The sequence below is a fragment of the Rhinolophus sinicus genome, linkage group LG07 (genome assembly GCF_036562045.2).
Source record: "Rhinolophus sinicus isolate RSC01 linkage group LG07, ASM3656204v1, whole genome shotgun sequence".
Lineage (NCBI taxonomy): Eukaryota > Metazoa > Chordata > Mammalia > Chiroptera > Rhinolophidae > Rhinolophus > Rhinolophus sinicus.
The window spans coordinates 89,198,273-89,226,255 of NC_133757.1; the positions used below are offsets into that span (position 1 = coordinate 89,198,273).

General features: G+C 43.9%; 1 long non-coding RNA gene across 1 annotated transcript in view; it reads left to right on the forward strand.

The window, feature by feature from the left end:
* The window catches only part of LOC141572819 (uncharacterized), a 98,816-nt gene extending 71,902 nt beyond the window's left edge, over positions 1 to 26,914 (forward strand). The window contains exons 2-3 of the long non-coding RNA XR_012498309.1: positions 18,476 to 18,562; positions 26,106 to 26,914. This is a non-coding gene — a long non-coding RNA (uncharacterized LOC141572819). The remainder of the gene's footprint in view (positions 1 to 18,475; positions 18,563 to 26,105) is intronic.
* Positions 26,915 to 27,983: the final 1,069 nt, after the last annotated feature.

The following is a 27,983-nucleotide window of genomic DNA, read 5'->3' on the forward strand; positions in this document are numbered from 1 at the left end:
TCCCTCTACTCATGAGGGAAGCGGCTGCATTGTAGGATTGTCGTGAGGACTAACCATGACACTGTTAAGCGCCTTTCCTGGCGCTCGGTGCATGGAAAGTTCTTACTGCTTCCTGGCCCTTTATAATGCAGGAGGGGTTCTGCCCATCTTCTGAGATGTAGGACCAATGTCACCTGCTCTGTGAAGATGTCCCTGACCTTTTAGTCAGATGTAATGTTGTTACCTGTTGATCCTGAGAATGTAATTATGAGAGTTTGTCCCTCCAAGTATACCATATATTACTTGTGTTGTGTCCCCAGGGTCTGACACTGTATTTCAGGTTAGATGAACCTCTCACTCACGCCCCAAAGAGGCTTAGTTTCTTAAGGGCTATGGTGGTTTTAGACACATTTTTTTGATCCAGTTTACCCATCTACAAACCGAGGCCATTGTGAAAAAGATGTTGTATTCTGAAAGGGGGTCTTAAACTGGGGGTAAAATGTCAAATGTGAACTCAAATCCCTGCAATGATCAGATGGAATAGCAAGAAAGTAGGACCAGCCAGCAGGATACACGTTGCCTATTGAAAGCTGTGGCTGTGGAATAGAGCAGGGAGCTGTATTAGAGAGAGAGCGAGAGCGAGAGCGAGAGCGAGAGAGAGAGAGAGAGAGAGAGAGAGAGAGAGAGAGAGAGAGAGACTGCTGTGTGTTGTGGGGTGGGTCGGCTGACAGTTGCCTCACTGCTCTGTGCCCGAGCAGCTGGTTGTGGGTGGCTGCAGCTGGCCTGGCCAGTCTCCCTAACAGTGATCTCAGGGGGCAAAAGTCATGTTGCTGCAGTGAAGAACAGAATCCCAGGCCTACTAATAGGCATGGGAGAGGAGCTCGCAGACAGACAGGGAGCCTTTGTGGCCTCCCAAGTGCACAGTGGTTGTGTGCTGCCCCAAGGGCTGCCAGGACATTCTTGAGCTTGGGTTGGGCCGGGAAACGGCTGACCCCAGCCCAGGGTGGACGCAGACCCAGGCTCCCCAGGCTGGGCGGCCAGGACTGCAGGCCTGTGCTCTGCGCCTCAGCTCCTCGGTGTGGTGGGAGAAGCGGGTAGAACACTGTGTTGTCCACAGCGGGGATCCCTCTGCCTGGGAGTGGGGTCTTCTGCCTTGCTTGTTTCTATCCACCCTGCTGTGGGCTCCTCACTGTCTCCTCTCCAGTGTCCATTCAGGGCTCAGACCGTCCTTACCTGGGACTACAGAACCAGTGAGGGAAGCATTTCTCCTGCCTGCTTTCGGCACTCCTCTGGGCCTGGCTCCTGGGGGTGGGGGGCCTACTCCAAACTGTCTCTTGCAGTGGCAGTCCTCAGTCTCTGTGGGGTTGGCACTGGCTCTTCCTTTACTGGCACTATTGGAAGTTTGTCACCTGCCTGTGGATGGCTCCTTTGAGACCACCTGTAGCTCATTCCCTATTTTCCACTTGGACATTGGAAGTGCCAACCCCACCCACAGAAGGCCTGGGCCTGGTGATCACCAGCTTTTTGGGCAGGGGCAGTTTGGACACACGAGCTGCTGCTTCTCCAGCACAGAACGGCCCACTCACTGCTTTTCGTTCAGGCTCAGTCCACCTCCCGGCCTATAAGCGACACGGTGGGCTTGTGTGCTACAGGCAGAACTGGCTCCGTGGAGGCCATGGGACCGGATGTGTACCCTGACGGCCAGGCAGGATAGGACTGAGGCAAGAGGGGTTTGGGGCTTCTGGGTAAAGAGACCTGTCCTGGGAAATGGTGTCTCAACTGCATTCCCATAGCTGCCAATTAATGCCCGCCAGGTGAAGGCTGCAGAGAGAGGAGAACTGTGCCCCGAGGCCACCCCAGATGCCACTACTGCATTCTAAGCTGTGCCATGCTCAGGATCAGCTGACTTGTCATCTTCCGTGTGGCCTTGCGGAATGAAGACATTGAAGGTTGCCTTCTCCTCATGACCTTCAGCTGAGAACCAAGTCAGCCTGTGAGGCAGCCGAGTTCCCGCGATGGCCTGCCTCTGCCCAAGCAATTAACTGCTGTTGTAATTCTGGGTCTCTGTCCACATGTTCAACAAGAGTCTTTACAGGAGTAAGGAAAGTGACTGTCTGGTCTGGCAGCAAAGAGATGATACGAGTCTGAACGGAGGGAACTTGTGGTTTTAATCACTACAGATGCTGTTCCGGAGCGGATGTAAGACGCGGCACCCTGAGGATAAGTGAGGGCGACATCCAGAAGACAGGATATCCTCCCTGATCACCAGCCCCGGGGCTGGCCCCAGGCCCTGCCAATTACCTCCTGGCTTGTGGGCCCTGCTGTCTGGGCGGGGCCTGGACTAATCCTGTTGTGAGGTGTCCCACCCGTGAGCAGAAGGGTGCTCTCAGACTGGGGAGTGGCTTCTGGGAGCACAGGTCCCTGGGTCCCGCGAGCTGTTTTCTGCCTTGCAGCCCCGCAGCAGCACCTGTGGTTTATCAGAGGCCAGGGCTGATCCTGAGAGGCTTGTCCCAGAGGAGGGAACCTATTTTGAGCTGGTGAAATGATTAGTGGCACTAATCACGCGTTCTCAGCCCAGACCCTTCTGGCCTACTTACTGGCGGTTCCCCAGTTTCTCAGCTTGCGCACGCTTCACTCCCACCCCTCGTCCTCTTCTCTGAGCCGGCTGCCCTTGCCTCCCATCCTCAATTCTCACTCACTCCTCCTCTCTCCAGGGAAAGGAGACCCTGGGAGCCTCTGAGGGCTCTAGTCTGTACCTCCAGGAACCCCCAAAGCTTTAAAATCACCCCAGGAGCTTCTAATGCAGAGTTTTCCTGATCTCAGGCTGACCCAGGCATAGTCTATGATCTGTAAGGGTGTTAATAAATATAAAAGCAGGGAAGGGACACGTAGGTGCCCATGAGATGATAGATTCAAGCGTTTTCCTTTGGACGTGAGGGGTCCTGGGTGTGAATGGGGAGGTGGGACTGGAAGAGCCAAGAGGGAGAGGTCAGAGGAGTGGTCCTGCTCTTGGCCTGTTGCCAGCTGTCCGAGGCTGCAGGGGAGGCGTTGGTTGAGTGACTTAAGGTAGAGCTATGATCTGGGGGCATTTGGAAGAGCTAAAGAGGCAGCCAGGGACCTGGCACCTCTGAGAACATGGACCAGTGGTTTGATACATTGAACATTTGTCTGGCTGCCAGGGGAAGGCTGGGCCCATCCTCATTCACTCTTTCAATAAATAGGCATTGAGCATCTCTTGTCTACCAGGCCCTGTGCTAGCTGCCTGGGCAAAGTGGAGAGTAAAACATAGTACGAAGGAAAAGAAGAGGGTGTTGCAAGTCTTCATTAGTAAATTCATTGTGGTGAAAAATAAAGCGTTTTGTTTCTTTGTTTGTTTGTTTAAAGAAGAGGGTGTTGGAATAAAAATCAACAGGGGAGTCTACTCTAGATTTGGGAGGTCAGCTTCTCAGAGGATGTGTAATCTTTGAGCTGAGATGTGAAGAATGAGTAAGAATGAGCTAAGAGTGGGAGTAGCAGGATAGGGGGAGACATAAATGGAGCCTCTGAGGCCAGCATGAATGGCAGCGGAAGGAAGGCCCATGTAGCCACAGAGTAGAGTGGTCAGGCTGGTGGGGGCCATGCCCGGGAGTGTGGATTTTGTCCTTTGAAACCATGGAGAAGCATCCCCTTCCTGAGCCTGCTGTTCTCTGACTCATTGCTTGCCCTGGCCCCGCGCTGTTCTGTTTGTCGGGGGCTGACCCCACACGCTGGGTTTTCGAAGCTCGTGGGAGACACTGGCTGGTGCGGGGGCAGGAGGAAGAAGCCAGGATATTTCTCCCTTTCTGCCTTGGGCAGTGTTTCTGATACTGGCTGACTCCCTCTTAGGTTTGCAGTTCTCAGTGAGTAGGTCTACCGGAAGTCCAGGCCTGCCAGGTGACACGGATGCCTGCCAGGTGACACTGGTGCCTGCCAGGTGACACAGGTCCCTGTGTCCTTTCACCCAGCCTCCTCCTTGGTCCTACCAGCCCAGGCTGTTAGTGGCGTCTTGTGGTCCACTAATCTCTGGGTTGTCCTATGTCTTCTGTTTGGATTCTCTGTCTCCTTAGATTCCTTCTGTTTCAAACTCTCACTTATTGAACATTTACATATAGCAGCTGACTGACTCAAATGACTCTACATACACTCTTTTATTTCAATCGCTATTAGAGCTCTATGAAGTGGCTTGGCTTGCACCCATTTTATAAATAGGAAAACTGAGCCACAGAGAGCTGGAAGTACATAGATCGTGAATGTTAGAGCTGGGTGTTGAGCGAGATAGCCCAGCCCCAGAACTTGAGTTTTAACCCCCAGACTACAGGCCTCCCCTCTCCACAGGCCAGGCTTCGCATAATTGAGCTGGAAAGATTCAATGATAGGCAAGGTTCTAGAGTAAATAAGACTCAAGGCGGAATCCTGGCTGCCCTGTGATGGATTCTGTGATCTGGCATAAGTCACTTTATCATGAACTTCAGTTTGCCCAACGGGATAACTGGGATAATAAGGCAGAACTTAGTTCACAGGGTTTTTGTAGGATCAAATGAAATGGTGAAACATGTACCACAGAGGCCGCACGTCATCAGCACTTGATAAAGGTTGGCTTTTATCCTGTTCTTGCATTTATACTCCTGTCGTGACCCAGGACTCCAGCAGACAAGATGGGGCAATGGGATCCGAGGTCAGGTGGGGCTGAGGCACTGCTGGGACCAGGTGTGAGCTTGCTGAGCTCCTGGTGCCTGGGTCTGAGGCCTTGTCTCTAAAGACGTCCTTAAGTATCTAGGCTGCCCTGTCCTTGGATGCGTTTTCCATGCCCTGGGGCATGTTTCCCAGAAGTCTCCCACTGAACCTCCTCCCTCCGTGTCTTCTGTCCTGTGGGGACCTCCTTGTGGTCCTGGGAGGACTTTGCTGGACTGAATTAGGCTGAGAACCCCCAGGCCCAGCTCTTTGGGGTCAATCTCAGCTCACTGAGAACTTGAAGAGTTATCTGTGTTTCTTCTCTGCTTTGAGCCTCCACAAAATATGGAGCATGCACATGTACACACACACACACACACACACACCACTAAAATCAACGACCCAGAGGCAAACCTCAGTGAACTGCTGAGCCTTGAACAATTTCAGCCACTGATAAAGATCCTGAATAATTTCCATTCTAATCTATGTTGCTTGACTTCTAAGGAGGTAATGGCCCCTTTGGTGACATGCCGTCCTTTCTGTACACAATTTATGGCTGTGTCTCTCCTTTTTGAATTGCTAAAAACTGTGGAGGAAAAACAGCCTTTGAATGACTGCCAACCACTCTTTCCCGAGGTGTTGGGGCCCGGCTCCCAGCCTGGGCAGCCATGGCGGTGTCTGGGTGAGGGGAAGGGCAGGGAGGAGATGGAAGACAGACTGACCTCAAAACCCAAAAGATGATAATGATACAAACAGTGAGACTAGCTCATATGTACACACTTCACAATTGCAAAGCACCTTCACAAGTATGCATTCCATGAGATCTTGTTGCAACCTGATGTTTTACAGAAGATGAGATTTGCTAGGTGAGCTCTTCAGTTGGCAGCGGTACAGTCACAACTCACACCAGGTCTTCTGATGGCCCTACAGTACGTCTGATGAGGGTGTGGTGTGAGGTGGTAAGTACAGTCGGCTCAGGGGGTTGGGGTTTCCTGGATGCAACGTGACTCAAGGTCGTATGTTCAGTTCTGGAGGCAGATGATTCTCTGGCCTTCAGCTGAGACCCGATCAGGTTTGGCCAGTCACCTCCTAGGTTGTGATGCCCGGAGATGGGACAGGCTCAGGATGAATTGGTTTATGGAACTCTGTCCTCTTTGGGAAATGACTCAGAGTGAATGCTGTGCAGGCCTTGGAAAGTCTTTTAACCTCTCTCTAAATCTCAGCTTTCCTCATCTATAAATGGGATTGCAACAATCGAGTCATGGTGCGAGTTAAGTGAGATAATTATGAAGTGAAAGAGCTTTGTAAGTGGTAAAGCATCAGAGAAATGTACGGGAATCTTACTCTATCATCATCATCATCATCATCATCATCATCATCATCATCTTATAAGAAGAACAGTATAAATTAAAAAAAACTAAAATTATGGAGCAACACAGAATTACATAGGGAACTTATTTAGAATGTGGCTTCCTGGCCGCAATCCCAGAGATCCTGAATCAGAAGGTCTCAGTGGAACCCAGAAACCTTCCTTTTTAACAAGCACCTTGGGGTGATTTTGTTGCAGGCTGTCTGTGGATCATACTTAGAGGAACATTGCTTTAGAGCTGCAGGACAAATAAAGATTATGTGTCACACAGGGTTGAGTGGTGCTTATGAAACCAGTAAGCGCACGGCAATATATCTAGTAGTCTAGAACATTTGAAAGGAACCATCAGTGTCAGTGGTGAGATCACTGACAATGTCGTCCACCCACCACCACTCAAGGGCAGGAGTATCCTTCCTGCATGTTTTGGTCTTGCTCTGTCTAGTTGCAGCCACCTGAGGTGAGCAGCTTAGAGCTCATGGGTCAAACACATCCGTGTGAAATTGGGTCTTTGGATTGAACCAGCAGTGTTGAGACAAAGGAGAGAAGTATTTATTTATAGTAACATAGAACAAACAGTTCACACTATTACACATAATTAAATCATTCAAAATGAAGTTGAAGACTCTAAACTTGTGAGCTGGAGCAAGCCCCCTGTATGGCTTCCTGGAGAGGACACCTTCCCCAGCTCTCACCAAGGGCCATGGCTACTCTGTTCCTGGCGATTCTGAATGGCTTCTAAGCTGTCACTGGTGAGCTGGCTTTGCAAGCTGGCTTTTTAAAGGGCCAGACTCATTTTGCTACAGAAAACATGTAGGCTTTGTATGAAGAAACCCACATAAGCAAAATGTGCAGCAGAGTCTAGGGTGGTCTGCAGATGAGATTTGAATTTATTTTGCTATGTGGAGTCAGGGACTACCCTGAAAATCAAGTATGCATCTGCTGATTTATATGGGTACCAGAAGCTCCTTGGGGAAAAATACTCTAGCTACGTCTGAATTTGGGGTTCTTATATAATCAGACATGTCTGGTCAACTGAACATGGGGGGCAGGCAGCAGAGGACAAATTACTAAGGTGAACTGAGAGGACTTGGCTGGTAGGATTGCGAAAAGGGATCCAGAAGCACACCCAAGGCTCAGGGCCCTTGGGTGTTTTGGTGAGTGTAGGGCTGTTACTTACGAGCTCCCAGCCCTACTGCTGTGGGGGGCGTATACTAGTTCTGGGGAGGACGACGTTTTGGAGGGTTCCCTCAAATTCTATAGCTGGGTGACCCCTGCAAGAGAGTGTAACTCAGAAGAAAAAGAATGTTGATAACCTGGAATGGAACAAGGGAGGGCAGCAGCTAGATAATGCACCCCCAAAGGCTCAGAGTGGTAGCCAGAGCTACCCCATCTAGGGAGGGGCCTGGCAAGGAGATTTTAGGGCAGCAGCAAAAATGGCCTGGGTTCTGACTTGAGAGTAGTATGGCCTGAAGTGTGGGACTCCCATAGTCAGTAGAATGTGGATCTGGAAGGGGTGTACCCCTCCCTTTACATGGGGTGGGATGGTGGGTGGGGCAGGACAGGAAGACAGCTGTGGAGCTTGCCTCGTGAAGTGGGCGTGGGACAACCTACTTGGGCAGATTGGGCCACTTAGGGTTTGGGTTTCTCTGTCAAGTTCCCGCTGGGCCTCTCCCTTCCCGGTCTCTTCACCATAGAAAGAAAACTTTCTTGTTTGCTTTTTTTGAAATTATCTGTCAATTCCTGGTGGTTCTGGGTTGCCTGGCTCTGCAATATCCAGTCTGGTGTGTATGGGGGACACAAACAAACCAGAGACATTGCTGCAGTGTCATTTTGCAAATCTCAAGGTCCCAATCCAACCCTCTTTCCACCTTTGAGAGTAATTCCCATGATTGTTTGATGAATGATTTCCAGAGCATTTCATTTGACTTTCAGGAGAGGAGCAGGGGAAAGTAGGCCTCAGGCATCCTGTCCCAGAACTGGGACAGCCCGATGGAGAATTTGCATGGGAGCTGGTCCTCAGTCTGGGCAGGAGTGCAACAAGTGTTGGGGCTGTTGGTGGCATCACAGGCAGAGGCCAGGTCACCCGGAAGACGGGTCAGAATCATCCCGTGTGCCTCTCTCGGTGACAGCAGCTGTTGAGGCTCTTGCTGGAAATGGTACTGGGCTGGATGTGCCAGGTCTGAGCCAATGTGGCCAAACTCAGGGTCTCAACACTGCTGAAGGAAGTGAGGGTGCATAAGGTGGGGCAGGAAAGCAATCCATCTCTCACTGGCGATTACAGTCTTCGGTATCATGTTCTCTTATAGAGCCAAAGCCCAAGTGCCAGCTGGGATTTACGGGCATGGGGGAATTGGGGAGCTGCACTCAGATGCCAACAACTTTCCCACCAGCAGAAAGGAACATGCCCTTTTAACTTCTGTGATTTATTTATCTCACATTCTAAAATCAACTTTTTACTGTTTCTGGCATAGTATTTGATGTTGCAGGGAGACAGAGATGAGTGACACAGTCCCTATCTTTGGGGAGATCACCATCTAGTGAGGGGTCAGCCATGATGATGAGATGTGACCATTGTCATGTAGGGGCCTGTTGCAAAAGGCTGCGATACCATCGAGGGGTCCCGGGAGGTCTTCACAGAGGTGGTGACCATTTGAGTTAGACATTGAAGGTGCCAGTAGGAGGTTTCCAGGGCGACAAGTGAGAAAGACACAGGGGATACACTGAACCAAAGTCTTGCAAGTCCGAGACACGTGGGTGAGGGTGTCTACAAGGGGAGTTCGGGGCAAAGAGGCTTTGCTTCCCAGGGGTTACAGTTGACGGGAGAGTTGGACTTAGACTTAAAAATAAAGTTACCACTTGCTCATTGGCACCATGGGGTGAGAGAGTGAAAGCCACGATGTTAACGCTTCCAAACGTGTTTGTAGCTTGAACCTTTCCTCCATGTCATTGTGGAAACTTCTCTCCAGGTTAATGAATTTCTAGGAGGTATTGGGGTGAGTGGGAGGCTTGCAGAAGGAACAGCTGTGCTTTTGGCTTTCTCAGCAGGGGGCCTGAGGGTAACTATCCTGCGTGGTGTGCGTGTGTGTGAGTGAGAACATGAGAGTGTGTGTGTAAAATCTAATCTGCCCTGAGACAGTCTTCTTTTCGTCTTCTCCACGCCGAGCACATTGTGGGGCTCCAATGAATGTGTAATTAAAGATGCGGATATTAAATTCACTGATGCCTCTGGTGGGCCAGGCATATGGTAGATCCAGGAAGGGTCGATGCTGCTGCTTCTAGCTCTCCTTCTAGTATTCCAGGAGATTCTAATTACTCCCTTTTCAGAGAGAAGGAGGATAAATAGGTAAGAACTGTAGGGAAGGCACCCAAAATGATCAAGAGGGGTGGAGGAATAATGAGAAAGATCTGGAAAGATCAAGTTTGACGGAGGATGAGATGAAAGGTTCAAATTTTGACATCTTAGACCTACATTCCCCCTTCTCTTTCATCCCCATAAAATCTGACGGGAGATAGTTTTAGGAGAACTAAAGGGAATCCCGCTTTGCCCAGTGAGTAGTGTAAATTTATGCAACTCTATCCCCAAGAGATGCAGCACAAGCTGAACATATAAATAACGTCAAGAAGGGTTTACAAATTTCAAAGATTAAAGTTCCCTAATAAGCCCAGGACGGGAGTTAGTACGTTCGGATGCTACTCTGAATATCACATTCATCTGCTGAACAAGCTCCTTGCTCTCCTGTCGGAGACAGAATGCATGAAATCTCCCAGACTTGCCGGTTAGTGATTTTCGGTTTCTTTGGCCAGGCAGCTCCGCTGTGAGTAGAATGTCTCTCTGTGAGCGCATGACAGGGCATCAGGGGTTGCTGGTTTGGGGCTCTCTCTAAAAGATGTCCTCAGCCCATGGGAAAGTCTGCACTGGGCTGCATGGGTCTGGCCGCTGGGGAAGGGGAGCTGGACTTCCTCAGAAACCGCGAGTTTTGAGTTTCAGCACTATTGTTTTTTCAATTGTGATGAAACACACGTCAGGTCCATCGGTTTGACCATATTAAAGTGTACAATTCAGGGGCACTCAGTATGTTCACAATGTTGTGCCATCACCACGATATAGTTCTGGGACATTTTCATCACCCCAAAAGGTGACCTCACACCCTTAAGCAGGAACTCCTCGCTGTCCCCCTCCCCCAGCCCCGGGCAATCCCTAATCTGCTTTTTGTCCCTATGGAATTTCTAGGATTGATTTTACTTCCCAGGCCCACGTGGCTCACCACGAGGTCTGCCTCCCTCTCTTACCCCATCTTGTTCCATTTTCCCCTCGGGCTGTGACAATCCAGCCACCTTGGCCTTCTTCCAGTTCCCCACAAACACAGATTTTGGGTCTCATGACCAAGTGTGCATACTCACTCGCTGGCCATTGCCTGTGTTCCACCCTGGCAAGGGCCAGCGAGTGAGTGTGAACCAACCACCCTGCCCGATTCCACCCTGAAATCTGAGGCTCCCTCCTGGAATCAACCTCCAGGCTGAGGCCTGGCTGGTCTGGCCTGGTCCTGGGAGGGGAGGACTTCAAGATGTGTGTGCAAGTCCTTGGGAAACTGTAGAGTGCAGTTTGCTGTGCAGGGTTGAGAATTATTGCCCGCTCCAGGAAGGCAGTTCCTCCACGGAACACCCATGGGACTGGCTGCTTTTGGAATCCAAACACGGCCCGGTGCCCCTCTCCAGGTAAATAAGGCGTGCAGCACCGAGAATGTAGTCTGTGGAGGTGAGCATCTCCTGCCATGGAGGCCTGAGAGGAGAGAGTTTCAACAGGATTTCTCATGGTGGTGGTTCGGGTACATTTTTGTTGGCCCACAACTGAGAGGGTGGCAGGATGGGGCTGTCTGCCAGGCCTGGCATCCTGAGACTCCCTCCCTTCCCAGGCTATTACGAGGACCAAAGTGTACGCGTGAAAGAACTCTGGAAGGGAGTGAATTACTATACGAGTAAGGCAGGATATTTTCACACTAGTAATAGCTGAAGTCTCTGGCTCTTGCTTGCCCATCACCAGCCAGCATGTGTGATAGGCCCGAGGTGCTGGCCAATGGTCTCAGAGTCATTAATTAATTAATTAATTAATTCCCTCACTCATTTATTCACTCATGACTTAGATCTGTACTATCCAATATGGGAGCCACTAGCCACGTGCCACTGTTGAACACTTGAAATGACCTAGTCCAAACTGAGATGTGCCGTAAATGTAAAATGCACGCTAGATTTCAAAGACGTAGTACAAAAAATGGAAACATCTCAATAATTTTTTAAAATATTGGTTACCTGTTGAAATGGTAGCATTTTGGATCTATTGGGTTAAATAAAATATGCTACGGAAATTAGTTTCATCTATTTGTTTCTCCTTTTTGTAAAGTGACTACTAGAAAAATTATAATTTCCTGTGTGGTTTACATTATGTTTCTATTGCACAGGCCTGATTTAATCGTATCTGTCTCTCTGAGGGATGGGGTGTGGGGGGTGTGAGGTTGATTGGTCTTGGTTAAAAAGCAGTTCATTCTGCGATTTGTCCTTTTGAATAATATCACAGAGGGGTGAGGCTGGCCCACAAGTCCCCAGATAGGGACTGAGCACCCTGCACCCTGAGGGGAGGACTGCCTTACCACTTTCTCTGAGGGACTTAACACAATGTACATGGTGGATAAAAGCACTAAAGCCGTTCATTATTTCTGTTGGCTGATTTGTACTTTGGTGCGTCTCAACAGTGCAGGAACTGGAATTGAGTAGGTGACCCAGTGACGTGGGAACGCATGTAACTCACACCTTGAGTATGCTGTGTGGATGCAAGTGTGTGTGCACATTTTCCTGAGATGCAATTTTCTTTCAATTTGGGGAATCCCCAAAGCTTCCCCGCTTTGTTTTCTCGGACTCTAACGAGCATCTTCGGAGGCAGCAGCAAACGGGGAGATGAGATAGAAACAGCCGGGCACAATCCCTCTGAAGGGTTTCCGGTGTTTTCTTCATCTGGGAACTTCCTGCTGCAGGGCGTGCCCTCCGTACTCTTTAGAGTTTGGCCTTTGCTCTTGCCTTGTCTCTGGTCTGCTTTCCTAGTCTTTCTGACAGCACACAGTCAAACCTGAGAGCAAGCTCTTGGCAGAGAACGAGGAAATCCCAGGGTCCCTGCAATGTGCATGCAGCTTAGCACTCCAGGCAGACTCAGTATCGGAAAGGCTATAAGGCAGAGTGAAAAGGGCTTGGCCCCGCAGAGGGTTAGTCCCAGGCCCTTAGGCACTACATTCATCCACACGTCCATTCGACAGAATGTATGGGACATGTGCTCTTGGCTAGGTGCTGAGGAAACCGAAATGAATCAAGTGTGCTCCTTGCCCTCGAAGCGTTCCCCCGGGAGAGGAAACTGCAGAAAACGAAGTGCAATTCAGTACTGGCACTTCCGGGAAGATGGAGCACGTGTATTTTTCCCTCTTCCTCCTGTTAAGTACAATGAAAACCCCTGGATATTACATATGAAACAAACATAAGGAGGCTTTGAAAGGGTGAGGAAAGAAGGCACACCATGTAAGGGCTCTCGGGACCTGAGGAAAGACAATGGTGAGTTCCCTGGGTTTTCTTATTGTCCGGTGTATCCCAGACTTGGAGCTGAGGACACTGGCAACTCAGGCAAGCCAACAGGTGCAGAGAACAAAAAAACCCCACAAGAATCTGCTCTCTAGTCAGAGGAACAGAAGAGGAGACCCTAGCAAAACATAATACTTTTAGACAGTCACTGCTGTATGCAGACAAACAGCACAGAAGCAACTGTACCCGATCCTGCCATCACAGGCTGAGCGGGACCCAACATTCCCACTCCTGCCAGGCTGTCATGAGGTGCCCACTTCAAGCTGGAGTGGTGTGGGAGGAGGTGTGGTGAAGATCGAGGAATTCCGTCAGGAGACACCACGCACAGAGGATTAGAGAGGCATTCCCACCCGTCGTCGTCCTCCTAGCCGGGGTGGTTTCAGCGGAGCCCTGGTGAAGCGCCCAGACTCCCAGTCCTGCCCCACTATCATGAGGAGTCCCTGCCCACCTGAGTGTCCAAGGTGGGGAGCCTGGACTGCTCCCCACACCCAGCAGTACAGGCGGTGCTCCCATTCTCCTTCTGGAATGTTGTCACAGGCAGGTAGGCAATCAAAACTGTGTTTCCCCAAAAATAAGACCTAGCCGGGCAATCAGCTCTCATGCGTCTTTTGGAGCAAAGACCAGGTCTTATATAATATAACATAATAATATACTATAATACAATATAATACAATGCAATACAATGCAATATAATACAATATAATATAATAAATATAATATAATATAAAATACTGGGTCTTATATTAATTTTTGCTCCAAAAGACGCATTAGAGCTGATTGTCTGGCTGGGTCTTATTTTCGGGGAAAGACGAAATTAGCCAATTTGAACAGCAGAGAGAGAATAGATTGAAAAAAAATGAACAGTCTCAGGGACTTGTGGGACTCTAACGAAAGATCTAACATTTGCTCATTGGCATCCCAAGGGAATAGAGGAAAGAATGTGGGTCTGAAATGGATTTTTAGGAAAAAAGGCTGCAAACTTCATAATTTGGGTGAAATTTGAATCCTACAGATTCAAGAACGTGAGTGAACCATAAGTGAACAAAGGCCAATCTCGAAAGGTCACACGCTGTATGATTCCCTTTTTAAACATTATTGAAATGACAATGGAAAACAGCGTAGTGGTTGCCAGGGGCTAAGGGAGGTGGTAGGTGGGAAGTGGATGTGTCTCTATAAAGACAACATGAGGGAATCTTGGGACAGCAATGTTCTGTGTCTTGAGTGTATCAGTGTCAGCATTCTGATTGTGATATCGTAGGGTGGTTTGCAAGATGTTCCCCTGTAGGAAACTGTTCCCATATAAAGGGTACATAGGATTTCTTACCATTCCTACAGCTGTATGTGAATTTACAATGATCTGAAAAAAAAGTTTAATTAAAGCAAGTAACTATAATCAAATTTGACAAGTACTATCATAAAGTTATGTATAAAATTCTTTGGGAGCCCTGAGGATGGATCAATTATTTCTTCAAGAAGGAGTCAGTGAAGGTTTCATAGAGCTATCAACATACAATCAGAGACTTAAAGATCTTTCGCACCTCATCTTTCATATGCTTTTCTTTCAACTTTCTACCAAGTTCCTTTGTATTGACACCAGCTTTTATTTACTGATGGTTTATTAAAGGCCAGGCACTGTGCTAAGGGATTTATGTGCATGATTTAAAAAATTTCATACCAAAATCTTGGCGCACAAGTACTTTATTTACAGATAAGGAAACTTCTTAGGGAGGTTCAGACAATTTACCAAGGTCACGCAGAGGGCAAGTGGTAGAACCAGGTTTCAAACTCTGGTCTGTCTCAAACCACTACGTCAGTGGCCACTGAGAATTATCCTGCTATTTGTCTCTTTTAAATTTGTTTCTTTCTGTTCTTCTTTTTTTCTTCCTCCTTTTATGCCTCCTTTTGGGCTAATAAAGTATTTTTAAATATTTTAATCTATCTTCTCTATTTACTTTATAGCTATATGTCCTCGTATTTTTACAAAACTCTTTGTCTAGAGTTTATAACATGCATCATTAGTGTAATCATAACCTACTTGAAATTGGTATTATACCATGGTTTGTTTAATGTACGAATCTTACAAAAAGTATAATTCCATTTATACCTAATGTCCTTTGTTCTACTGTTGTCATATAGTTAATTCTACATATTTTATAACCCTCACAGTACATTATTACTTTGTTTCACTCAATTTTCTTTTAAAGACTCTAAGAAAAATAATAATATAAAAGCTTACCCATATATTTACTATTTTCAGCACTCTTCATTCCTTCCTAGGGATTCAAATTTCTGCCTGGGATCACATCCCTTTAGCCTGAATAACCTCCTTCAGCATTTCCTGTGGTGGGGATCTGTGTGTGATGAATTCTTTCTGCTTTCAACGGACTGAAAATGTCTTTCTTTTACCTTCAGTTTTGAAATATATTTTCACTAGGTTTAGAATCTCTGTTGAGGTTTTTTTGGCTTTAATCCTTTCAGCACCTTCCAAGTGCTGAAACAACCCTTATGTTGTTTTCTGTTCTCTCTCTTTTTCAGATGAGAAGTAAACCACTGTTGCTGTTCCCCTGTTTGCAACGTGTCTTTTTCTCTGGTTGGTTTTTAGATTTTTTTTATCATTTTTTTTTTTTCCCAGCCAATTTAATTATGATATACCTCAGTGAGGTTTTCTTTCTATTTGTCCTGCATGGGTTTTGCTGAGCTTTGCAAAAAGTGTTTTATTCAGATTTGGAAACATTTTGCTTGATATTTTATCATTTCCTTCCTGACAAAAATTTTAAGTACAGACAGGATCATTATTTTTGATTTCCCCCTCCCCTTGCTGGTTCCAAATAAGGCTTATCCTGGCATCATTATAAATTCAACTTTTATTTAAATTTTGGGGGTTTTGTACATCATGGATTTCTTTTGCACTAATTTTGATTTGTTACAATACTGCATTATATTCTTTTGATAACTGGGTTTCTGGGGCACCTCCTTAAATTTTATACCCAAAGCAAGTGCTTCTAGTCATCTCATCTTAGCCCCATCCCTTTCAAATAGTAACTTAAGAGCTCTTTTCAATACCTGTGTTGTCTATAGGTCTATTTCTATTGACTATTTTATTTTTTGATTTTTTTTGTTGTTGTTGTCACATTTTCCTACTTTTTTGCACATCCAATAGTGTTTGATTACTGGATATTATGGATGTTATATGCTAGAGACTCTGGATTCTATTTTCTTACTCCACGGAGTGTTAAATTTTGTTCTATAAAGTAGTTAGTCACTGGCAGATCACCTCAACTTGTGGAGAGCTTCTTTAAATGTAGTTTTTAGCATTATCATTTATTTTAATAATTTATAGTGATGGTCTCCCCTCCATTATTCTTATTTTACAAAATCTTTTTTATTATAAAAATAAAGCCCGTCAATTTAAGCATACACACACGCGCGCGCACACACACGCACACATAAATTCTAGAATGACATTAAAATTTGTAAATTAAATTTAGTAAAGAATTGCCCTCTTTGTAATGTTGAATCATTTTATTGGGAAACATGTCTGTCTCTCCTTTTATCCAAGCTTTCTCTAAGTGTACCTTTGATTTCCTCCTTACCTCCATAATTATTTAGGATAATATTTTACAATTTCCAATTGACATGTTGTATGGGTGCATCTTCATTGACTTTTTAGTCTTACAGAGTAAAACAGAGAACAAGGATGGTCATTTTGCTTTTGAACAAATTTGAAGGTTTCTTTAGTGTCTACTGTATGGTCAATTTCTATACATTTTCATGGACACTGGAAAATGAAGTGTGTTTTCTATAAAATGCCAGGTTTAATGAAGAATTTAAATCAAATCTTAATTACATTATTCAGATTTTTCTATTTTCCTATTGTTCTACCAAGGCCCTAAAATATGTGTTAAGAAATCTCAGACTTCTAATGTATTTCTTCCAACTTCTCCTGGTACTTTGAATTGTATTTGTTTCCCATATTTTGATATGTTGTCCAAAACATAGAAGTTTTATACTATTTTATCTGCATTGTGGATTTTGCCCTTTATCAGTAAAATACGAGCCTCTTTATCTTGTTTATTGCGTACTGCTTTGAGTTCTACTTTAATATTAATCTATGGCTTTCTCTTTGTTCACATTAGCCTAGTACATTCTTGTTCATCTTTTTATTTTTACCCTTTCTACGTCATTTTAAATGTATGTCTTTAAGATAATTTATAATTGGATTCTTTTTAAAATCCAATCCAATCTTTTAAAAATTCAATTTCAGTAGATGAGTTTATCATACTATTGTTTACTACTATCACAAATGAGTTTTGTTCTACTTTTTCATCTTGTTTTTATTGGCCATTTTTATACTTAAAATATATATCCTTTGTTTTATTTTTGGTAAATGAATTAGCCCTTCATCTATCTTTTTCTCTAGTGACTATCTTTAATTGAAAGTATGTACTTGTCCCCTAACTTTCTTTAATTATCAATGTCAAATAAGTATTATCTAATGTTATCTAAATATATAATATTATCAACATTATCTAATATTATCTAATGCTTTCTTATGTAATTTTTTTTAGAAATTAACATTTTATGTTCTTCTGTCAATCGTTCTCTTACCCAGAGTATATGTCAATTTATTCTATAAGATATGGACTAATTAATTATTGGTATTTACTATAATTTTACATGATATGTCTTTTGATACTTTTTCACATTTCCTTTTGTTTTGTGACTACATTCAGAGCAGATGCTTTCATTTAAATCTTTGTCTTAATGATTTCAATATTTACTAGTCTTTTTATAGCATGCCTTCCTGATTATTGAGCTCTTTATTTTAATTCATTTTTTTTTGTTAGCCCTTTTGTCTTTAACTGGTTTTTATTTTCTTCAAAAAGATTTTGTGAGTGGTCTATTTTTGTGTCCTTGTATATTAAGACTATTTTCTGTTGCCATCACATGTAAATAATTAAGTTAACTGGCACAGAATTCTCAGGTAGTAACTCTTTTCTTTCAAAACTCTGTCGCTGTTATTTCATTGCCTACGGCATTTAAATTTCGGATTACATTCTGAGGTTAGGTTGCTATCCTTTTTTTTTAGGGGAGCTATTCTATTTCCCTCGACTAGATTTTTATATGATTTTTTGTTTTCTTCTTGAAGTTAAAAATTTCACTAAGGCATTTGTCTATCATTTTTTTAGTTCGTTGTAAGTGACTACTTTTGGTCTGGCACATCCGGTTGTTTTTTATATCAGGAAAGGTTTCAGTTTTATCTTTGGTTATTGCCGCTCCATGTATTATACTTCTTTTTCCCCCCTTCAGGAACACCAATTATGTTTGTTTCCATTCACTGTCTTCCATAATCATAATGTGCTCTCTCTTTGTATTCATTTCTTTGGGTTTTTCCATTTACAGTCATGCACTGCATTAAGATGTGGTCAGTGCTGAACAATGCATATACTGCAGTGGGCCTGTAAGATTATAATGGAGATGGAAAACATTCATCTCTTAGTGACGTCCTAGCACAACAGCTTCCTCATGTGTTTGTGATGATGCTGGTGTAAACACACCTACTCTGTCGCCAGTCGTATAAAAGGAGAGCACACACAACTATCTACAGTACAGAATACTTGATAATGACAATATCCAAGTTTCTGGTTTCTGTATTTATTATACTAGACTTTTTACCCTTATTTTGGAGTGGACTGTATAAAAAAAGTTTGCTGTGAAACTGTATGCTGTGTTACCTCGGCAACAGGCTCATGTGTACCATGTCTCTTGATTATGTTGTTTTCTCTTGTGCTTGGTTTAATCTCGTGTTGTTTTGCACAGTAACATGCTGTACAGCCTTGCAGCCCAGGAGCAATGGACTATCCTGTACAACCGAGATGTGCGGTGGGCTATACAAGCCAGGTTTAGGTAAGTGTACCGTGTGATGTTTGCACAATGACGAAATTGCCCAACGGCACATTTCTCATATGCCCATCGTTAAGTGGTGCCTGACTGTATTAAAAAAGGCTTCTGAAATGTGCATTGCATAGTGCTGTTTGTGTTTTAGCAGAATCAGGACGGCTGTTTATTTCTGTCGTTGTTTAATGCTGATATCGTATTTGAAAATTTCTTACAATTTCTCTTTCATTTAAAACTTTCCTGTAAGAAGTCTCAATGAATATTACCCTCAATACCTGCCACCTCAGTCTTAATCAGCGGTGGAAGAACGGTCACAGACCTGTTTGTCTCAATTGGCCATTTAAGTGTAATAGTAAAAGACTGGTTAATGATGACAATGCATCGTAAAACCTTCAGAAGGAAAGGAAAATGTTTTGTGGACCATTTGTTCTTTCTGTATGGCAGTTTTTAAGTTATTAGTTTTTAAAATCAGTCCTTTTTAATGGAAACAACTTGACTAAAGATCTGTCACAGAATTCTGAGACCCATTGAATACAAAGTTTAATGAGAAAAAAAATTCACGTAGCATATAAATTATAATATATGTATTATAAATTATAATACATATATATTGCATATAAGTTATGAATCGTGATAGTAAAACGAGAACTCATGACTCACTCTACCATCTAGTTTAAGAACTGGAATATTAACTATTGCATTAAAGGTACTCCTTTGCTTGCCTCACGCCCATAGGTAACCACCATGATTAACTTGTGTTTGTCATGCTCTTGTTTTTAAAAAATAGTTTACCACAAGCACATATCTTAAAACAGTATAGTGTTCAATGGCTTCATAAAATAGGATCATGCAGTGTGACTTAGTTTTTTTCACCCACTGCTGTATTTATAAGATCCGTTTCAGTTTTGACTTGCATTTGTAGTTGATTCATATTACCTGCTATGTAATACTCCATTGCGTAAGTGTATCACCGTTCATTTGGCCGTGCTCCTGTTAATGGATATTTGGTGGTTTTCATATTTTTGTGCCTATGAACATTCTAGCCCATGTTTCCTGAGGGACATTTTAACAGTTTCTCTGGCCGTCTAACTAGGAGTAGAATTGTTGGGGGATAGGATATGTGCATGTTCAGAATGCCACCCTTTCAAAGCGGATGTGCCCTCTTACACAGCCATCAGCGCTGCATGATTTCCCAGTGGGGGGAGTAGTCCTTTGTCCTCAGGCTTCCATGTTGCTGCTGAGGAGTTTAGTGCTAGTGTAAGTAGATGATCTGTTCTTCTCTTCAGCTTCTTTTAAAGCTTTCTTTTTCTTTAGTGTTTTTAGATTTACTACAGTGTGTCCAGGTGTGAATTTAAAAAAAAAAGATCCTGCGTGAGGTATAATTTGGGAGATATCCAAGTTTTGAGGCAGGTTCTGGTAAAAGTGACATCTGGGTGGGGTCCATAAATAATAGGTAAGTATATACTTTAAAAAATGCGCTGTATTTTATAGAGCAGTTTTAGCTTCAGAGGAAAATTGAGGGGCAAATACGGATTTCCCACATAACCGCCTTCCCTCACTTAGCATAGCTTCTCCCACTATCAATATCCACCCCTGAGTGGTACATTTGTTACAATTGATGAACCTGTACTGACACGTCATTATCACCCAGAGTCCATAGTTTACAGTAGGATTCGCTCTTGGAGTTGTATTTTCCATGGGTTTTGACAATGTATAATGACATAGATCTATCGTTATAGTACCACAGGAAATAGCATCACTGCCTTAAAGATCCTCTGTGTTCTACCTATTCATCCTTCCCTCTCTTGAACGTTTGGCAACCACTGGTCTTTTCATTGTCTGCATAGTTTTGCCTTTTCCAGGATGTCATATAGTTGGAATTATACAGTACATAGCTTTTCAGATGGACTTTTTTCACTTATTAATATACATCTAAAGTTCCTCCATTTCTTTTCATGGCTTGATGGCTCATTTCTTTTCAGCACCGAATAATATTCCGTCATCTGGATGTACCACAGTTTATTTATCCATTCATCGACTGCAGGACATCTTGGTTGCTTCCAAGTTTTGGCAAGTCTGTATCACACAGCTATAAATATCTATGTGTAGGTTTTTGTGTGGACCTAAATTTTCAACACCTTTGGATAAGTGTTAAGGAGTGTGATTGCTGAGTCATAAGACAAGAGCAGGTTTAGTTTTTTAAGAAACTGCTAAACTGTCTTCCAAAGTGGCTGTACCATTTTGCATTCCCACCAGCAGTGAATGAGAGTTTGTATCGCTCCACATCCTCGTCAGCATTTAGTGTTGTCAGTGTTTTGGATTTTGGCCATTCTAATAGGTGTGTAGTGGTATATCATTATTGTTTTAATTTGCAATTTCCTAATGAAATATGATGTTGGACATTTTTCCATATGCTTATTTTCCATCTACATATCTTCTTTCATGAGGTATCTGTTAGATTTTTTTGTCCATTTTTTAAGGCAAAATGTTTTATTATTGAGTTTTATGAGTTTTTGTATAGTTTGGCTAGCAGTCCTTTATAAGATATATCTTTTGCAAGTATTTTCTTCCACTCTGTGGCTTGTTTTCTCATTCTCTTGATAGCGTATGATACAAAGCAGAAGATTTTAATTTTAATGAAGTCCAACATATCAATTCTTTATTCCGTGAATCATGCCTTTGATATTATATTTTAAAAAGCGTCTGTTATCTTCTAATAGTTTTATAGTTTTGCATTTTACATTTAAGACTATGATCTATTTTGAGTTAATTTTTGTGTAAAGCTTAAGGTCTGTGTCTAGATTCTTATTTTTTTTGCAAGAATGAACAATTATTCTAGCAACATTTTTGTCATTTTTCCATGATATTGCTTTTGCTCCTTAGTCAGAAACCAGTTGACTATATCTGTATGGGTCTGTTTTTGGACTTTCTATTCTGTTCCATTGATCTATCTATTTTTTTTTTTTACAAATACCACACTTTTTAAACTACTGTGGTTTTATGTCAAGTCTTGAAGTCAAGTAGTGTTAGTCCTCCTTAGAATCAATTCGTTGATATTCACAAAACAATCTGTTGGGATCTTGATTTGAATTGTATTAAATCTATAGATCAAGTTGGGAAGAATTGACATCTTGACAATATTGAGTCTTCCTATCTATGAACATGGGATATCTCTCCATTTACTTAGTTCTTCTTTGATTTCTTTCATCAGAGTTTTGTAGTTTTTTGTAATGTTTGTATTTTATTTCTGCTGATTCTCAATTATGGTAGCTTGTTTCCCTGTGGGTTAAAATTTTTTGTTTTGAGTTCATATTTGGTTAAACTCTAGTAGGGTTATTTTCATTCAGAGAGGGTTTTTGTTTATTTCTACTGGGAAGCGAGGAGTATTATTGACCTAAGACCATTCAGCCTCTTAGAAGGACCTCAGTTTAATAGGAGATCTTTAGGACCCTCCAATTAGCATAGGACCACAAGTATAGTCTCTTGATTTTAATGCAGATACAAGAATTTAATTACAAAGCAACATTGGCTTTCTGTTCTTCAGTTCTTCTTACCTTACGATTGTCTTCTTTTTTCTGAGTCTCACTCCTTTGTAGATTTCTTTTTCTTGAGAACTCAAAAATGCTTTAAAAGGTGCTTTTTATAATCCCTCCATGTCTAGTCTTTTCCACCATTGTCTTTTAAATCTTGACTTCTTTTCATTCTGTTTTGTAAGAGGTAACGATGACTTGTTGTATTCTATTGAGAATACAAATTTCCAAAAATTTTCTTCTGATGCCTGGAGGTGATCACTTTTCAGAGCTAAGTTCTTCTTCTGGGTCATAGATGCTGTTTCATTTCTCTTTTATAGCATTTTTTCTTTCATTGAATTATTTTCCTTTATTCATCTTCAAATAAATTAAAATCTGTATTATTCATTTGTTGAAGATTTGAGAATAGATATTTCCCTGTTCTTTTCCAATTGAGGAAAATTTTCTCATCCTCATTTTCCCAGACCTAAAGTTGTTGTCTCTGGGTTTGTGCATGCAACCTCTAATCTAAATGCCAAAGTTTACCATAATGCCATAATTTACCTACAAGGCGTCTTCTCCTGCTTCTACTTGCCTTGTTCTCTATAAGCTAAATGGTTGGGATACATAAGAAAGTACATTTCCTAGCTGCCCTGCACTTCTGATGAGTGGTTTCAAAGAGATGTAGAAAGATGCAAGATTCAGGGTTGGGGACCAATGGGAGAGGGCAAGACATTAGGCAACAGTTCTCTGGCCTAAACCCAGGTCAGCACCAAGGGATGGCTCCTCAGATTCATGCTTGGCGTAGACCTGAGTTTCTGAGTCTCTGAGTCAGAGAGCAGACAATGGGGAAAATATGAACTGTCTTCCTAAATTAAAGAGTCTTTGTTTCACGTGGCACAGAGACTTGTACATCATAAGGCAAAGCTTAGCTAGATTTCTTTCCCTAATACAGTTCCATCTACTTTCCCATAATGCTCTATCAATTTTCTTTGTTGTAAATTTTCTTTCTTTCTTTCTTTCTTTCTTTATTTTTTCCTCTCTCAGTATCTTTGTAGGTATTTTTAAGGGGATATTGGAAGAATTTGCATTGGATACCAAGCTAACCTCAAGTTCAGTAGATGGTTTCTAAATGGCATAAAATCAAATATAATCAGTGTTTCAACTTAATCATGATTGTGAGTGCTATATTTCTATCCTTAATTCTTTTTGCAAAGAAGTGCTTCAGTGGGGTTTCCAGGCTTGCTTTTACTCGGTGGGGGCATAAAAGAAACTGAGTAGTCAGGTGGATGGGTAAAAAGAAACCCTTAGGTTTTTGACTGCCTTGGCATATCTAAACTCTTTGCTTTTAGTGGAAATGCGGTAGGTATCTCCATGTTAAGTTGCTGTTAATATTTCCCTCACTTTCAAAACTGTCTGGAGACAGCCATAAACACATCATGTGATAATCAATCCTTTCTTCCTTCCTTCCTTCCTTCCTTCCTTCCTTCCTTCCTTCCTTCCTTCCTTCCTTCCTTTTTTCCTTCCTTCCTTCCTTCCTTCCTTCCTTCTTTCCTTCCCTCAACAATTATCAACCTCTAGTGTAAGGGTTGGCACTAATTAAAGAAGTGAGAGCTCTTCATACTGCCCACTGTCAATTGGGGGTAAAAGGTATTTAAAGACCCAGTAATAATATGATGCGATAAGCGGTACAACAGAAATGGGCACAGCAATAGACAACAGGGTGATTGATTCAGCCTCACAGAGAAATGATTTTTGAGTTCTGAAATGATTCTTGAAGTCTGAATCACTCATCAACAGAGGGAACAACATGTACTATGAAAAAGAGTTATTTGAAGCATGGCAGTTATTTGGGAAACTGAAGCTTGGGATGCGTTTGTGAGAATGAGAGGGGGTGGTAAGCCCAGAAAGATAGACTGAGGCCAGCTTGTGAAGGGCCTTGTGTGTTAGGCTGGAGTGTGGTCTCTGCCCTGAGGGCATGGGGAGTCAGTGAAGGAGCTTTAGTCAGCTCGGGCGGCTATGACACATTCCATGGACTGGGTGGCCTAAATAACAAACATTTATTTCTCACAGTTCTGGAGGCTAAAAGTCCAAGATCAGGGTGCTAGCATGGTTGGGGTCTTCATGAGGACCCTCTCCGTGGACATGTCCTTACATGGCCTTTCCTTGGAATGGGGGTGAGGGAGAGAGAAAGAGTGAGAGAGAGAGAAAGATTGGTATCTTGAGTCTCCTTTTGTAAGGATACTAACCCCATCTTGGGGTCTCATCCTCATAACATCAGCTAACCCTCATTACCTCCCAGAGGCCCGCCCCATCTGCAAATAGCATCACATTGGAGGTTAGGGCTTCAACACATGGAGGGGCACAAATATTCAGTCGATAGCAGAAGGATTTTAAGTGGAGTAGTGACAGGTTTAGCTCTGTATCTGATACACAACAACAGAAGCCTAAAAATACAAACAGAAAACCACCTTGAAGCAAAGCCCAAATATCTCTGGAGAGTGCCTTTTCGAATTCAAAATACCTTTCTCTGCATTATCTAATTGGGTTTGTTCTTCGAAACCAACTTGTGATGGATTCTTAGCCCCATTTTAAAGATAACAGACGCAGAAAGGTTACTGACTAACCCAAATCGGCTCAGCTAGTAGGAGGCGGAGTGGAAAGATAAACTTTTGAGTTCTTCCAAGTTCTTGCGTTTATCTTTCCACTCCACCTCCTACTAGCTGAGCCAATTTGGGTTAGTCAGTAACCTTTCTGCGTCTGTTTCCTTATCTTTAAAATGGGGCTAAGAATCCATCACAAGGTGGTTTCACAGAACAAACCCAATTAGATATTGCAGAGAAAGGTATTTTGAACTTGAAACCAAAAAGCTGCCTAGGTACAGGTCCTAGTGGTGCAGCCCAGCATCGGATGTTGGTCCCAGGCCACAACCTCCCCCACCTGCTAAAAGCTCCAGGGACACCAGACCCAAGGCATTCCCCCATCCCCCCCTGGGGATGTTCTGCCCATATCAAGTGCAGCTCCACCCACCCACCCGGAACAAACCAAGGTACAGCAGAACCTTAGATGCTTCAGCTCACAGCCCTCCTCCCAATCACCACTTGGGGCATATTCAGCCCCACCAAAACAAAAAAACAAAAACAAAAACAAAGCAGCAGCAACAACAACAACAAAGAACTTGAAAGAACAATAAAACTGAAGCTTCTTCCCAGCACTTGGCTCTGGGAGCTACCTGGCGGTACTGATTTCTATCTGCAATGAGGCCTGCAGAGAAGTTTAGGAAGCTGCCCAGTTACTGGAAAGGTAGTAAATGCTGGAAAGGTGGTAAATGGATGAGCTGGCAGGTGTAAACTCCAGTCGGGTGCTCCTTCACCTACCAGGACGGCCAGTGCAGCTTTGCATCTGATAGGAGTGATGGGTTCTACAGGGATGGGCTCTTGTGGAATTGTATGTAAACAAAATTCGCCTTGAAAATCCCTCAGGAGACCTCAAGCCTTTAAAAAATGTCCTCCAGTGTTTGAACAAGATGGAGTGGATGAAGTATGGCTCACATATGGGGATCTGTTGAATGAAAATACTTGCTATTTCTTTCAAATGCCAAAATCCCACTTAGTGTGGTGAGATGCCCACACCAGGAGATGCATGAGGGGGCTGAGAGCCCATCACCCCCTCATGCCAGGGAATGTGCTCATTGAGGGTAAAGATGGGTAGAATCACCCACACTTTTGAAATTACTCTCTTTTCATCGTATAGAGCCTCAATGATTGCATTTGAATGAATCAAATGTGCTTATAATGTGACTGCACCGTATGCATAGAAGATACTATGTGCTAACTAAACCCTGAACTCTTTCCCACTGACCCTGAGCTTGGCCTCAGAACCCATCTCAACTCAGAGCTCAACCCGGGCACCTGTAAGCAGCCAATGGTATTGGCATCCCTGAACTATATTAATGCTACCTATTTTCAACTATATATCTGAAATATTTTGGAAAATATAAATTGCTAGGAAAATGTAAATGAGCACTATTATTCTAATTACAGGAGGCAGACTAACCTCATACCCGTGTCCCTGGATTTGAACCTCTGTGCCTATATTTGTGCCTGGATTTGCAGCTGGGCCAGGACGGAGCGTGTCTGCAGAGGAGCACAGCAGGTCCAAGTGGGTCAAGAGATGGGGAGGGTGGCTCTGGCTGAGGTCATCAGAGGGAAGAGGCTTTGATTTCATTTCTCGAGGAGCAGAACACAGGGAAAGGGTCAGGCAATAGCAGGTGTCCAGGCTTTAAGGTGCAATGCCAGCTCTGCCACTAGACAGCTGTGTAATGTTTCTCATCTGTAAAGTATGGACAAGAGTTCCTCTGTCCTTGTGCAGTTGTAAAGATGAGATGAGTGTCAATGGCAGGGCAGACTGAGTCATCAGCCCAGCATGGCCCAAGGGGGCAGTGCCCACCCCATCCCAGGGCCTGGCGCCCTCCAATCCCTGCACCCTTCAGGGTCCTTCCTGCCTGATGTTTCTCCACACCAATCTGCCTTCAAATAAATCAGTAAGTGCACAGATGAGGCAACTCGGGCATTAGAATATTTGCAAAGGGTGGCTCTCAAGACAACGGACGTGTGAAATAATCCGTCTCGGCATAGGGTGAATTTGTTCTAACCAAAAGGCCGTCGCCAGTGTCAAAGGCAGTTAGCGTCACACTGCCTCTGTATCTATTTCTTGTTAGCTTTCCAACATCAAACAGTAAACACATTTCATTGTTTTGCAAACCTCTCCAAAACGAACATTCTGACAGCGACATTAACCGTTTTCCTACCTCTCCTCACCCCCATGAGCCCTGCCTATGGCTTTTTCTTGCTCACGCTTTCTCATTCCCAAATTTTTCAAGTTCAAGACCCTGGGTACCTGCTGAGTTCAGGAACAGGAGCTGAGCAAAGTTCCAACAGAAAATTTTCTCTCTTGATCTCCTTTCTCTTCACCACGGCTAAAAATATACATTTCTCCACCCCACCCCGTCAATTCCCCTGTAATTGGAAGGGCCATCAGAGTCTCACCTGACAATCTCTGCCCCAGAGCAGAATGTAGGGCACAGGTATGAAGGAGGGTGGTGGGAAAGGAGAGCTGAGGCCTGGGTGAGCCCAGGATTTTGAGTTAAAAGCTGATGGTCAGTGAAGGGGAGAGGTTCGCCCAGGAAAGACGGGCTCCTGTCCCCAGAGGACATGACCCTGGGGGAGCCTCTTCCGTTCCCCCAGCCCAGTCAGGCCTCTGGGCATGGGAATGAGGTGGGGTTGCTGGAGGGGCTCACTGCTGTGCGCCAGAGATAGACAGAAAACAACCGCAGAGCTCTGTGCAGAGAGGGGTGTCTGAAAGCGTGTGTGCAGGTCAACACGGGCTATTTGTGAGTGGTGGGCGTTTGCGCAACTTGCTGCATTCTTTATAGTTTTCTGTATTGCTTGCTTTTAAAATAACGAACATGTGTCCTTTATAAAACGTGAGAACTTTATGACTTTAATAAAAGTAACAGTATAACACGGTGAGCTTTCTAGAAGTCCATTGTAATCTGGGGGGCCTGGAGTTTTAAAGCGAGAGCGGCTCTCTGGTTGAAGACAATTTCTGAACCAGAGTATAATTAGTTACATTATTTCTACCTAGGACCCCGTTCTTGAATCTGAGGATGCAGAGAGGGTGTTGCTGGGATAGAATAGGAGGTGGGGGGAAGTGAGAGGTGGACTGCAGGCCAGGCGTGGGCCGGACTGTGAGCGGCTCACATGCCAGGCTGGGGGGCTGGCATTTCTGTTCCGCAGTCAGGTGAATGGATATAGACGGGGCATGAGGTGGTAGGTCAGGGAGAACAGTCCCATGACACATAAACCCAGTGCAGTCTTCTGGAGGCATTAGTTTTACTAGACCATCGTTGGGGAAGAAGC